This window comes from Euwallacea similis, chromosome 5 (genome assembly GCF_039881205.1).
Source record: "Euwallacea similis isolate ESF13 chromosome 5, ESF131.1, whole genome shotgun sequence".
NCBI lineage: Eukaryota > Metazoa > Arthropoda > Insecta > Coleoptera > Curculionidae > Euwallacea > Euwallacea similis.
Genome location: NC_089613.1, coordinates 3,514,561 through 3,529,668, shown reverse-complemented (window position 1 = coordinate 3,529,668; position 15,108 = coordinate 3,514,561). Strand labels below are relative to the sequence as shown.

Below are 15,108 nucleotides of genomic sequence, written 5' to 3'. Positions count from 1 at the left end.
GGTTCATTAAATAGGCATTCGAATGTATACTTTAAGGACGTCAACACTTCTCTCTAACACGTTATGATTGCCGAATTGATGGAAACAAACTTGGGATGGGCTATTAATAAGGTGCCTACAATAAAAAGGTTGTTTTCAGGCCTGTTAATCTTTCTTCAGGAATGTTAACCTTTCTTCGGGTTTACTACCATTTCACTTCAAATTGTCGTTTTTGGTGAGTTTTAAATGTTTCACCATGATTCCGTCAGCACTGAATGATCTGCATCAAGATTTTTTGGAAGAATTGAATAAGGTGGTAAGAAGCACGTTTATGAGGCTTGTTAGGTTTTTGTTACCAAGCATTTGCCGTTTTATTGTTTATTAATCAGACGATTCATTACTACGTTATTCATTTTAGTACTATTTTACCCTGATTAGCATTTCCGCGATTAAAACCGGAATAAATTCCTCTCGTTGATTGAGGTTTTCAATATTCAGCGGCGCAAATCAACAAACAGCAAACTCGAGCAACTCATTAGAATAATTGGCTGAAAAAGCTTGCAACAAAATGGGGGATGGAACTTTTTATTTGCAGGAACTAAACATGTTTTTACTTTTTGTAGGAACAATTTTTTTCTACCAAAGACCAGCTTAAAAGGTCGCGTGGATTTACGTACATAATATATATTTGCGAGGGTCAAAGCTTGAGGTCTCCGGGGCTCAAAACGTATCAGGTATTCGGTGCCCTTTTAAATATTCACCACTACTCCTGTAGCTTTTGTTTGTCTAACCCTGGTAACACGGTGGATTTAATTTGATTACTTGGGGGAAAACTTTCATCCCTTCATTAGCGTTGTGATGCAAACCGTCTCGGCATTTCTCCAAAACGCACATAGTTGAGCTTTTCACTTATGGTGGTTAGTCTTAATATGAGGAATCAATGTAGGCCAACCGAAAAAGGTAACGTCCTAAGCAGTCGTTGCTGAAACAATAACATATTGTTGTTTATATTTTTTATGGCTTGCATCCTAATAGCTCCCATCATTGGTCATTTCATGAGGTTTTGAAGTCTTGTAAATTCTCGTTAACTTAACTTTTGCTTTTTGAACAAGCTGTAAGTACAATGCTGCTTTCTAATTAATAAATTATACTGATGAGGGGGAAAAACACCTGAACCTAATTTTTCACTCATCATATTTGAGAATTGTTCTCAGGGCAATATATCTGATATTAACCGACAGGTATCGACACTGGTGTACCCTTTACACACGAAACAACGAAGAAACGTTGCCTTGAATGCCTCTGGCTGTTTTTTGCTTCTAGGACTCCAATCAGGCTTGGCGCCTTATGCTTTTATCGCACACTTAGTGGCTCTGTCGTAATAAACGGCCCGCATTTTATCGAGATGAGGTCTGCTTTCAATTAACAGGGACGACTTTTTATTGTCCAACCATACAGGGTGGCCAAAGATCTCCCTCTCGTGAAAAATACAAAAGCTACTATAGAAAACAGGTTCATTAAGATTCTTCGTGATAATTCCAAATTAGCATTATACCGTGCGTTTAGATAGAGGTCGTCGACGTGTATTTCGTATATAAAAGCTAATTTATATGTAACATTTATAATTCGGACAAATAAAAAAATCCCATCAACGACGTTGTCGTCTGGTTTGCACGTTCTCGGTTGTTGACTCGTTCCGTGACTTCCTGCTTCAATAATAATCATCTGCAAAAATCCGAGGTCACATTCAACCACGAGCAATACGCTTGTTGCTCCGTAAATATGTCGCAGGAACAATGGGGAACTATCATGGAAACATCCATGTTTCGTATGTCATTATGATGGTGCAGGAATGGTTTGATGACCATATATAAAAACTTCCCATTCGGGCCGCTAAAATCAAATTTTATCCAGAAGGATCTGGCACATTACAATTTCAAATCGGATGTATTTTATCTGGAACGGCCGGTATAAATCTTTTGCCAAGACGCTTTTGTGGGGGCGCGTCTTTTAAGTTTCTGAGTAGGTTTTTGCGAATCTGTGAGTCAATTTTTTCCATAAAAAATATATACGTTGGCAAGAGGAAATTATTGTTGGCAGGAAATTATAATATGTAGTTAAGTCGACGTTTTTCTTATTGACTTTTCACGGCATGCAAACATTATGTAACATTGCTTTCTATGATGGATCAACGTCACATCCTACTATTTTCTTTGAAGAACATTTAGTGAAATTTTCTTTTCACGAATATTTCTGAAATAGAAAAAAATTGCCATTCGCAGTCGTTTCACAGAGAAAAATCATAAATTCTCGTCCAGTAAGTTCTTAAAATAGTTTTTTGATAGAAATACACATAAGTTTTAAGAATATAAACATCTTAATAGTAATAGTTCACCTGAAGTTTTCTGAATGTCAATAAAAGAGCAATTCCGTTCAATAACAAAAAACAGTCCCATTTGCGCAAATTTATGTAATTTCAAGTAACTTTGTATTTGATTATCTCGAGAATATATGGAGCAAAGTTTCTTTTTACCCTCGTTTCCAAATTTTTATGAAAAGTTCGATTTTTGTTATGCAGTTTTGTACACCGTCATGAAAACGATTAGTATGAGGTATCATTGTGAGGTAATTACTCCATACATTCTCGAGATATCCACATCGATGAAAAGCATTTTTCTTCCGAAATATCGATTTTCAAAAAATCGTAATTATCTTTACAAACAATCTACGCCATTGATTATTTCACTGTTTAGAGATTTAAACTTCTTTGTACAATCACCAAAATTTTGTTGTAAACATTAGTTGAACAATTAGTGTCGCATCAAATGTAAGGGTTTAAAAACAAGATAAACTTTCAAAAAATACCAAAAAAATAAATCGAATAGGTTTAAGTCGTAACTTTGTGGTAGCCAAAGATATTCACTACTCCGATCAATTTATCGGTGTGGAAAATTCACATTCAGGAACTCCCTAACATGTACAGGTACGATGAATAGAAATGTCACCTTGCATAAACCAAAAACATTGTCTTAAAGCTAGAGAAACATCTCCAAAATTAGAGGAAAGTCGTTTCTCAAGAAGTTCGAGCACCTTTCCCCATTCAGTTTTGTCGAAGATGCAACGGGTCCTAAAATCATATCTCTCGAAATCCCACATCATTCATTAATTGAAAATTCATGTCGAAAATGATGCTCTATTCGCTATCTAAATGAGGATTTTCTGTATTGTGAGAATGATTGTTTCCCTAATTAAATATATCTCTCTTTGAAAATGTTGCCTCGTCCGTGAACAATATTTTATTAAACAACAAAGGGTCATGATGTTGCTTTTAAGTTAATAAACTGCAGAAATCAATTCTGTAGAATAAAAGCAGGCATCTTTCGTATAAAGCAAGTTTAGTTGGATCACTCTATTTTTTACCGTCTAGCGTCCAATACTCATTTGTACGTCGTTTCTGAGACACCCTGTAGAGCTCTCGAGACGATTCATTTGGGGTAGGTTTAAGTAATTTCTTTCAGACATTCCCAAGATATTAGCGTTCATAATTTGAAGAGTGACAAAGAGTAGACAAGATTTCCTTTTTTTAGCCCCTGATTTTATAGAGCCTATTTATCTGCCTGATCGGGTGTTATATAGGTCCTGGAGCCTTTAAAATGCATTTTTACACATCAACATTTTAGAACATCATGTATTAAGAGCCCTAACCTCACCTCTATCAAATGCCAACCTGACAATCAGCATTTGCAGAGCAAAACCATTTTCGCAAGGGTCCAATTAGGGCTCGAAACGTCAGACCGTTCGCAATTTAATTACCCATTAAGGGCTTTGCAACGCGGAACTTTCATTTCCTGGGGGCAGCAAAAATTATAATTTGAATTTTTCCTCCCCACTCGGACAGGTTTTAATGAAGGCCGCGTTATTGAGGGAGGGTTGCCCGAACTGGAAATTATCTCTCAACTGAGGGTGCCCCTCAGCTGGTGGTGGTGGTGGTGGGGGGGGGGTCTTATCACGCACGAACGTTTCTAATGTCAGCTTTTACGTAGGCTAAAACGTAGGCCGTGTACCACATACAAATATGTTAATATCTAATTGTTTCCGCCTTAAGTGTTATCTAATAACGACGAGCTAGCGCGGCAAGCAGAGCGTAAACGGCATTGGACAAAAGCGGATGTAATGGTTGAAAAAAATAGATTCGCCGAAGTTCGTGAACAGAGACAAAGGTTAAAGTTCTATTAAGTGGTCACTAAACTGATCTGGAAGGTCGCAGCAATGACCGGGGCCGATGCCCCATCAGCAGAACAGGATAATCGTTACCGAGATGAGTTGCTTAGGACTGACTGTAGAGTCCCATTATTATTACGCGTACGTAGTATCTTGTTGCCTCGCGAGAATTTTATTTTTCAGGTTCAAAAACCTCGGATTATATGCCTCATTTACCGGGAATTCTTCTTGCGGAAATATACCTGCTCTAATATTATCAGTTCAATCCATTCCTGTATCTTCTATACGATTTTGCATTCTTCAGTCTTGTAACAAGACCCATTAAGTAAGACAATAATTAGTCAGCCAGTGATATACTGGGTCTGCCTATCGGCACGACACCGATAACCGCGTTTTTCGCATCATTTAGCTCCATTGGCGTCCTACTTTCGCATTGTGGGAGGCAATCTAAGACTTTACTAACGCGATCATGAACGGATTACGCAAACCGCTCACTTTGCGGCCGCATCATCCTTTCACTTGCATGTTGTTGCACATCTGCCGTTGATTTCACTCGAGCTTTTACAAAACATAACGATGACGCTCGTGTCTGTTTGCGATCAGCGATTCGCTTATGTCAGACTCGAGCACCATTTGATAAATTAACCTTGACATGGAAGAGCCAGAGGCGCCGATCTGGGAATAGAAAAACTTGAGAAAAGGTACTCTTAGTATTGCTCGCAAAAAACAGCCGTTCTGGAAGCAAACGAGTCTGAAATTGTTGTTGTTGGAGCAAACGAGTTGGATTTTTGCTATCCAAATAACAACTTTCAAACATCTGAATTATCAAAAAAGTATTACTAACATTATAATAATATTCGCAATAATGAAAATAGTTGTGAATATTATTAGTTTATGATATGAATTCCAGTAGTTGAAAATGATCACCGCCTTCTGCAATACATGCAGTCAATTCACCTTAACATAGATTGGCGTACTGTTTCGAATATATGATTCACATATTTTGTTTCTTAGATGTTCTGCAATTGAATGAACCACTTCATAAATTATCAACTCAAGTGACTTCTCCAAAAGTGATCCAAAGAATTCATGTCGGGTGATCTGGGAGGCCACGTATGTTGTCAAAAAATTGGCACTAAATTAAATTATGTATGTCTGATGATCCATAATTCTAATCGAAAAGTTGAAAGAAAATTCAGCTTTATGATGATTTCCTATATAAGCATGATAAGCAAGAAATTGAGTAAATATTTGGAGTTCTCATCATAAATTTTCCCATTATGCAAAATTTCGTCAAAATGCTGCGTTATTATCCAAAAGCGTAATCAAAAAACAAAATCAAAATTTTAATTTAAATACTTTAAACTTTTTAACTTAAATTTCTTGAAAGATTTACCCTTTAAAGTTTGTCCACATACTTAATTAAACACCCTGTATAGACTCAATAAAGCTAAATTCTTGTACTGGATCTATTTCCTGTCGCAAATGGAATTAAATTAAATTTTGAACCTCTTCGACTGTCAAGCCAACAAATAAGTCCTCCACATCAAATGGGATTATCCCGGAAAGCGCTTTACACGAAGTTTCCTCCTGAAATGAGTTTAAAAATTGCGCCTTTGAATTTCCGAGTAAATTCATTGCTCGACGTGGAACTGCGTGTTTTAATTATTACGCCCAGACAACTTTTAATAATCCCCTCAGTATTAATGATTTTTAGAAGTTTTAATAACTTCACCTACTAGACCAAGTATTGATCTTTGATCACATCGGTAAACGCGATGATCACTAACAGTTCAACGACTCGAGGTTTACAAATTTATTAGTACATCTCCAAGTTTAATGACCTATCTTCTAACATTTAATTAAAATAATACGATTAACAGCCTGTTGGTGCCAGAGAATGATGTCATGTTTGTTACATTGGTGTATTATAGCCCAGCACTTTCGAAACTGCGCATTTGGTTAATAGGCTATACAGGATGAGACCCTCAGGTGAAAACTAAACAAAATTAGTGTGTTTTCAATATGCGTTACTTAGCCAAACTGCCTCTAATAACTGCGTCTTCAGGCCTCGTATCCCGTTATTCATCATCTAAATTGAATAATAACTCGTTGAGAACACTATGATTAATTAAATATATCTCGGAGACAAAGTGAAAATTGCCCTCGAAACCCGACATGTTCATGGTTCTATTTTAAATTCAATGTTTCCCCTATTATGAAGCGTCAGACAATGAGCCCGCATTGAAAGGGTTGAAATAAACAGCCCTGTTCCTCTAAATAATGTATTAGTTTCCACGAGCATTAACTACAATAAAACATTTTGCTTCTGCGTTTAAAGCAGGGGTAGATTTTCGAAAGCTGAGAATAATTTGTTTGAGGAAAAAATCCAAATCAACTATTTACAAAGCAATTTACGTTATTTTGCAATTTCTAGTGCATGAGCGCGTTCCTCTTTGAAATATCAAACTAAATAACATCGTTTGGATTTAATCAGTTTCTGTGGCAATCGTCTGTTACATAAACGAGTGCAGATCGACTAAAGTTTTCATTTACGTAAAACGAAAACAATAATGTTTAGTTTTGAGATCGACTACGCAGCATCACGTTCACTGGAGGGTAAAAGTTCATCATAACGTATAGCATTTTTATTATCAGTTGAAATTGCGAAAAAACCTCTTACCGGCATACATTAATGGAATTTAGAACGTAAGCGTAACAAAAAATATATTTTTTGAATAATTATAATAAGTAAGTTTATTAGGTACATATTATTTTTTAATTAAATTTAAATCCAGGATTCATCGTTCTCATCATCAGTGGATCGATGCTCGGCTGAATAATTATTGAGTTTACAGGAGATGATGACACATGATACTCGTTTTCTTTTTGTATAATATGAATATGAGCTACACAGTTTTTCCATACTGCGTCGTCTCATTCATTTATCGCCTGTCGAATATTTTCTAAAACTGCGCCACTTAAAATTGGTAACTTATTTCTCTTTCGCAATATTTTTTTATAATCCTTCAAATTATTTTCGATTGGGTTAAAAATGCAATGATAGGGCGGTAACTGTAACATTCTATGTCCTTATCCTCCTTTTTGAAATTAATTAAACATGTCATTATGTCTAATAATTATTTTTTTATTGTCTTTTTTTCTAGAGTATATACATCTTTATTCCTCATAAAGTTGATTATGTCCTGTTATTTTGTACCATTATTAGGGGTTTTGACTAGTAACCGGGGATTATAAAGGGTATTGTCCGTTACAGTGACTGAGCTAGGGAGGCATTTGGTAGTAGTTGTTGGGTGATTCATTTTTCGAATAGTTGAGCGGTCATGTATTCGTGGTAATCAGCAGAGGGATTGGCTCATATTTTTAGCGGACAACAACAAGCCCTTTGGCACAAATCCATTTTCACTGTCATCGTGCAGAATATTAATTTGTTTGCCCTAGAACATGGAGTACCTAAATTGAATTTTTTTAACATATCTATCCAACCATATTTCATCAAGTTGTGATTGTCAAATCACGTTTCATCTAAATAAACTATACTTCTTCCTAACTGTCGATACTTCCTAATTTTACATGAATATTCCACCCAAAAAAACAATTATTCCTTGTGACTCCATTACCACCATTCTATTATCATTTTTATAATATTTAAAGCTGCAGTTCATTATAATAGCTCGCAATATTGCCAAGCAATTATAATTATAATGTGAGTAGTCTTCTAGCTTTTTTCGAATAATTTCTATTGTAAGTACCGTATTTTCTTTGTAAAAATTATAGATCAATCTTCGAATAACATCTCTGTCGGCATTGTCGATTTATTTAAATTTGCGAGAAGTCTCCAAAGGGCCTCCAAAGCCTCCCTTCGTCGGCGCCACTGATTTCAGTTTATTTGCACCTACGAGTACTGGTCTCTGTGTGGAGTTGCGGAGCATCTCAAATATTTATCGTGTCGCAACCCAGGCCGGGGCAATATTCATTTTGGTCTGCTGGCTTAGGCATCCGAAATATTTCAGGACCTCGTCACCAGATTGTGGAGGCTTAACAATCGAAGGGCTCATTGCAATAACATGAGAAGTTACACAAATTAAAAAATTTGTTTTAACCGTTTATTTTATTAACAATTAAGGTACCAAACCGTAGTAAAAGAAACGACTTTATCGTTCCACAGTTGACGCAACTATTCGCTAAATTAAACTATTGTATTTTGACGCATCTCCACAGTTGTCATACTAAAACATGACAGGTTCTATCAAAATTACCACCAGAATTATGAGGTCGTTCGTAAATTATTCACCTTCAAGTGGTAGTTCAAATTCAAGTTATGAGCTCAACGAGTCATATGATGACAGTATGTATGGTGAACACTTTGTGCCATCAGAAGAATATAGCCCTTCGAATACAAGAGAAGAATTGAAGTTTTTTTGCTTTTGTGATATATCATGTTTTAACAAAAAAAAAACATTATATACTTCTCTTAACGTGGATTATCATGTGGCTGCTATGATACAATGTCTTAATTTCAGAAAAATGCTTCACGTGCAAAATTAAATCATAATTACTGTGATTTCATTTCGCTTCGTGATATTTTTTATCATTCCATCTATAGGCGAGGTTTTTGACTGATATTAAAAATGCTATAGTAGCTTGAATTGTACTCGTATAGTCCTGATGGACAAGCTTTAACAGTAATTTTATGCTGCTGATCAAATGAAAGGAAATCTTTCAATAAACGGGTTATGATCTTAATCTGAATTAAATCATGTTATAACTGCTAACATTGGGAAAAATGATATATGGGGAAGTATATGAAGTACTGTGTGCTTGTTAACGCAACCCTGTCCTGGCTGGGACAGAGCGACGTAGCCAATGTTCAATTTCAGTTCTAATTCTCATTAAAATGACTTGCAGGCACCCCATTAAACCAATTAGAAAATAAATAGTGAATATAGAGAAACCCAGAGAACCAAAGAACTAAAACTAAAATGAAATAGAAGATAGAGAGTAGGTACAATGAATATGAAGCGAATAATAAAATCAATTGCGATTGATTATTACATCATATAGAAATGAAATTAAGCATAGCTACAAAATAAAGCAAATAACTGAAGAAATTAAGCAAAAATATTTTCCTATTTTTAAACAGAGTGATTGTAAAATCACTTTCTGCAGGTACGTAATTTCGTTTGCTGCGCCAGTGCCTTTCCTCCAACTAAATTTGACTTCACTTCACCTTACAGAACTATCAGAGTTGTAATTAAAAAAATTTTTAAATGTGTAAATGTTAAGGTCGGTTTGGAATGGTTTGGATCTCGTTCTTGAGGTTTTTTTTCTGTAGCAAACGGCCAAGCCCAAACTTACCTTAATCTGTTGAAAATAATTATCTCGAAAGGCTGTTTAATTTATTTTGTGTGTAATGCAATTTTTGTCTTTTAACATGACATGACAATTGTAATATTTCCATATTTTCCTTCAATTTTTATGCGTTGTCTCAGTCATGAACGTATTTCTGGATGTTATTCAACGTGCAATCTATGGTTAGTTTGCTGACCCAATAAAATTGCGTCTTTAAAACCGCAATCATGCCTGCAAGAGGCACGACCCCAACCATTAAAGCCCATATCAACCGATAGTCGCGCAGCCTTAAATGGCAGCGCATAATTTTGAAGAAATGCTCGCAGTACCAGGACCATTATCTGTTGGTAATGGTCGTGTACCTACGCCTATTACTTGTAGCTTTGGACTTACTGGTATATCTTGGTCCATCGCCCTCGAATAGGGTTGATGTCCCGCGATTATTGTTTTGTGAACCCAAGGCCGACCTTGCGAGAACCTGCTCACGACGGGTTGTTCTCGGAACCACGTACCGTGAAGTACGCGGGTACTGGCGGCTTTGTTGGCCCATGGGTGGTATGTGCGTTTGTAATAATCTCATGATTACGACCGGTAGTGGAAACTGGTTAAGATCAGTAGTTGTGAGCACAAATTGGTTGTATTCTACATAAAAACCAGACACATCGAATATGCATTAGGGACGTCTATGTAATTTGAATTGTATAAAGTTTCAATTTAGGCACCCGGTTTGGTAATTTAGACGGAAACGAGAGCAAACAAGCGAATTTAAATTTATAGTTTATCATACGGACTGTTTGCGTATACATTATGCAACTGGTGCAAATGTATATGGAGGGCCCAATTCAAAATCAAATCTTCAAACTCATCGAAAAACTTAAAAGAAACATAACAAAATCACCCTCAATATTGGATTACATGCAGATAAGCCGCATTGTTTTGGCACCATGCCCAGTCGGGTGTGCTAATAAACTGAATAAAGTGAAACTTATCGTGTTCATCTGGTATCACGTAACACCGTGATTTAATTAAATATACAGGTAGAATACAATCAACGTTGTTTTGACAACTAAATTTCCGTGGCCTGATTTTGCATTTATTGCGTTGACTAACTTGAGTTGAAGCAGCCAATCAATGAAGGATACCTAATCATTGTAACTGCATTAATTCGAATGTCCCTATTAATAGCCAATAACGTCGAAATTGATGCATTGCAAAGCTACCAAAGGGAAATCTGGAATCGGCCCATTACTCTATACGTGCTTGAGCGATAAACGGCTCTCAATGGCTTAACCCTCTTATTTCTCTTTCACCCAGTGATTAAACGATAAAAAGCTTGCAATTAATTCCTTTACCCAGTCGTTGGCACGTCCTTGCTGACCCTGAGAGCGTACAAGAACCCACAGAGGAAAGGTACTTTGAACCGAGATAGAGAATTTCTAAATGCCGGAAATACTACGCTCAAACTCTTCGAGATTTTGTGAACTCCCTTTATTTGCAAATTTCCATACATGCGAGTGGGCTGTAGCACTAGACTTTGGTAATCGTGACACACAATCAGCGATTGGAACAATTATACAAGCTAAATTAATCGTATTGAAATCATACAGTTTATAGCATCGGATTTCGAATTAAGCACTCGTGAAATGAAGGCTATTGTAAGTGGGTTATTATAACACCTCTGCCGGTTCAACAATGTTCTTATTTAATTCGGATATTAACCGTTGGTAAACACGTGACAATAAAAGAGCTATAGTGCAAATCGGCTTTGTGGGAGGAAATCAATGAACATTCGGTTTGAGAACTCAGGATTAACGTCTTATGTTATTCAAAAACAAAACTATTTATGTTATATGTATTTCAAGGATTGAGAGTTTATAATGAAGATTTGAACACCGTTTTCGAATATATTACAAAATTGAGAAGTTTACAGTAATTTGTTTAGAGTACAATTATTTTAATTGTGGAGAACCGCGCAGTAACCCCTCTAGAGAGGTACTCATCATAAGCCGCCTTGAAGGATGTAAGGACTGGAACAAGAACTATTGGTTGGTAGTTGCTGCTGTTTTTCTTCTCTACTTTGTGGTTCACCTATATGTTTTTCAAGTAGCCCCACTACCGCATGTTTTCCAATAACATAAGCGGGTTTCAGTCTGTCGATGGGCACTATGACGTGTTTGTCATTAATGTCGATCACAAGGGCACCGTAGCGATGTTCTGACATTTTTTGGCAAGAAAACTTCATCTGTTGTTGCTAGATCTTTAAAAATAAAAATATTGTCAGAAGAGTATGTTGTGCTACCATCTTTGTCATTGTCGTCGTTCTTACAGTGTAGAAAGAAATCCGCTAGTAGTGTTAAGACAATCCACACGGTATTTTGGCTGCTGTTGCGTTGATGTCATCTTTCCATACAGCGGGAATATTTCCATGATACATAATGGCGATTTGAGTTACCCATGTACACGTTCGACTATCCCATTAGTTGCCGGATAATATACCATATGCTGTCGTTCTTAAGTATGTGGTATCTAGGAAATGATTTAAATTTTTGAACAAGTGGCATTCGGACTGCCTTCCTGGTTTGTCTGTATCGATACCACAGTAGTCATAACCAGTTGAACAATGCATGTATCACTCCGATGGTGCTAAGATAACAATGTAATAATGTAATGATTATGAGCTTAACCATCGCATTTGCTGCAGGATGGGAGTGTTTATTTATCAAGTAACAAAGTGATTTCTTAAAATATTTGGAAATAATATGTCTTGTTGTATAGGTATTCTATTGAATTAATGTTATTTTCCTTTTATGCAAGTGATTGTTTTGATCAGTGTATTTGATAAATTGGCGTAATTTGCATTGATAATTTTTCTTGCGAAACGCAAATGTAATGGGCTTGTCATTAGCATACATTTGTAAGTTGCCGCTCCTCTATCATATTTTGGCCAAAATCCTGGATGTGTCTAATAAACGGCCTGATACAGTCCAAGCAATGAGATCACGATATCCACTGTGTGTGTCCAAGCGGGGTGCCAAACTTCATTGGGTACCTACTTGGACGTTTCAGCTAGGGGAACTTATTTAAAAGTCCTGCATATGATAGAAATAGTTTTGACACTGGTTGATAAACGCACACTCATTTTGCACTGACTAAATTTTGTCGTGTTTTGTATAGTACCAGCTATCCCAAAGCTCCTTTCTAATTCTGAATCTGATGTCATGAATTGCGGCACCGAACAGCGGGCATCGAAATTTTCACAACAGTTTTTGAATTTTAGCCACCTTTCAATTGTGTCGACTCTATAGAGGCACTTCACGTCTTTCTATATTTTTTGTATCAAAAAATTAATTCATTTTTTAACATAACATATAGTGTTTTTTCATAATACTTTTTGCAGTAAAAATCACGTTTTGAATAACTCTCTCTCGTAAAATACGGTCATTAGAACTCCTCTTCAGTTAAATTTGTTTAACCACACCTTGACAGCGAAAAGCTCCTAAAAGTTGGGCACAATGAGGGAAGGTCGTGCTAATTAAGGGCTTTTAAATAGAGCGAAAGTTACTTTAGCGTCTTCGGTGTTACATTTATTATTTAAATTGTAATAATTAAGTATTCAGTTTTCACAAAAGGAAGGTGAGAAGACCAGTGTTTAGTTCTTTAAAAAAAACCTTTGAGTATCTACAAGAGATTTTACTGAACATCGCGTCCGCTTTAGTAATCTCTCAAGCTGCTCACATTAAGGGATTACTAAAGATCTACAGAGACTATCGATCTATTGTAATGAAGCAATCCTGCAAATATTCAGTTCAATGACTTCGTGGTTCGCACGCTTTTGCTCTGATAGATTGACTGTGTATCTTGTATGCTAACTTATAACATAGAGATTAAGGAGTGGCAGAAAAAACAGATTTTTTTTAAACTTTAATGACAAATAATAGATTAACGGGAGAATTATATATTTTTAGGGATTTCCTGGATATTTTTCGATGATTATTTTTAATGAAGGCCGGTTGGTAACAGGGCCGTTTATCGCCAAATTACCTTCCCGATATCGGAGCGTGTCCCGGTTATCTCAAAACAAACAAATGAACCGACATCTACGTCCCACGGGTTTGCTTTTATCGAACGCACTTTGCCTCTATTTGGGTCACAAAATTCGTTTTTAATGGAATTGCGCCTGAAAAGCGTTTTTTCTCGCTTTCCGGATTTTTTTGTTGTTTGTCTGGATAATCGATTAACCACGATCTTGAAGGTGAAGTAGAGGAGTAATTTTTGTCTGTGCCTCATTTCGAACTGAGTCAAGATAGATCGAGTGTAACTATTTCACAACTGAGAAATTCTGTGCATTCGTGGAAATTGCAGAAAAAGAAAAGTGCAGAACGAGCTCAAGAGAAGGGGAAGCGTAAAAGACCTATTCAACGCAAGAAATGGGTTTTCTATAATGACAAATAACAACTCCAAGTAGTTGTTAAAACTGTATACCTTTTGATATCAGAAACGACGTTAATATTCTTGGAAATCCCAAGTTTTCATATTCTCCGAAAATACTATTTAGAAGGCGCCAGTTGGGTGTTTTGACACACCATCCGTTAAGCAACCACTGTAGATGCTAGAGCACAATTAAGTGAGTAATCTCGCGCCAAAAATGGCAGTAGAATCCGAAACTTATATTACTTAACATACAAACCCATTAGTAATTAACATTCTAAAACGGGGTATGGCCTTAGCTAGGTTTCCATGCGGGTTCTAATACGACCACTCTGGACACTTCCATATTTAAGAACTCACAAGCCGATTTAAAAACCTCATGGAAACGAGACAAACTAATAGCATTATACGAGACAAGCTTACAACAATCGTAATCATTTGCGACCTAATTGGGGCACCATAAAAAACCGGTGAAGTAAACCGAGTCAATTTGAAGACCGGTTATCATTTAAGCCAACATTTGCTCTGTGGAGAGAGGATCATTGAAAAGAAAAGTGAAGCTGTTATGTGCAACTTCTTGCGTTGTTGCTGAACGCAAAAGTGAAGAACAACAAATAAAGTCCCAAAACTGAGACCTAAGTTTCAACTACGTAAACCCTGCTATGTTGGCTTCGACATCAAACCTAAAACAACATACTTACATCAAAGTCCATCATCATCAGTAGAGATAATGTCCCTTGTTAGCTCTCAAAAGGGAGCTTAATTACTGTGGCCTCTCCTGAATTGTAGTGCGAAAGGGCTTCTGTGTGGTTTTGCTGCGATTATGATGAATTAACCTCAAAGCAAGATTTTTGTTTGGAGCCTCCATTCTAAATTTGGCATGTAAATTGGTATTTTCACGTGTAATTTTCATTTGAAGAGTGAATTTGTAAAACGCTGTTATGATAATCTTAAATTAAATGATCTTTATACGGAGTGACGACATAAAACTGAGATTTATATCTCAAAAGTTATTGTGTTTTGACATTTGACAAGTGGTTTTGCTTTTATGTCAAACACGTTGTGCGTTGTTATTAAACAAGGTCAAAAAGATCATTTCGCTAAAGG

At 36.4% G+C, this 15,108-nt stretch overlaps 1 protein-coding gene across 1 annotated transcript in view; it reads right to left on the bottom strand.

Annotated features, from left to right (window-relative positions):
* The window catches only part of brat (brain tumor), a 62,698-nt gene that overhangs the window by 46,526 nt on the left and 1,064 nt on the right, over window positions 1–15,108 (bottom strand). The window lies entirely within an intron of this gene.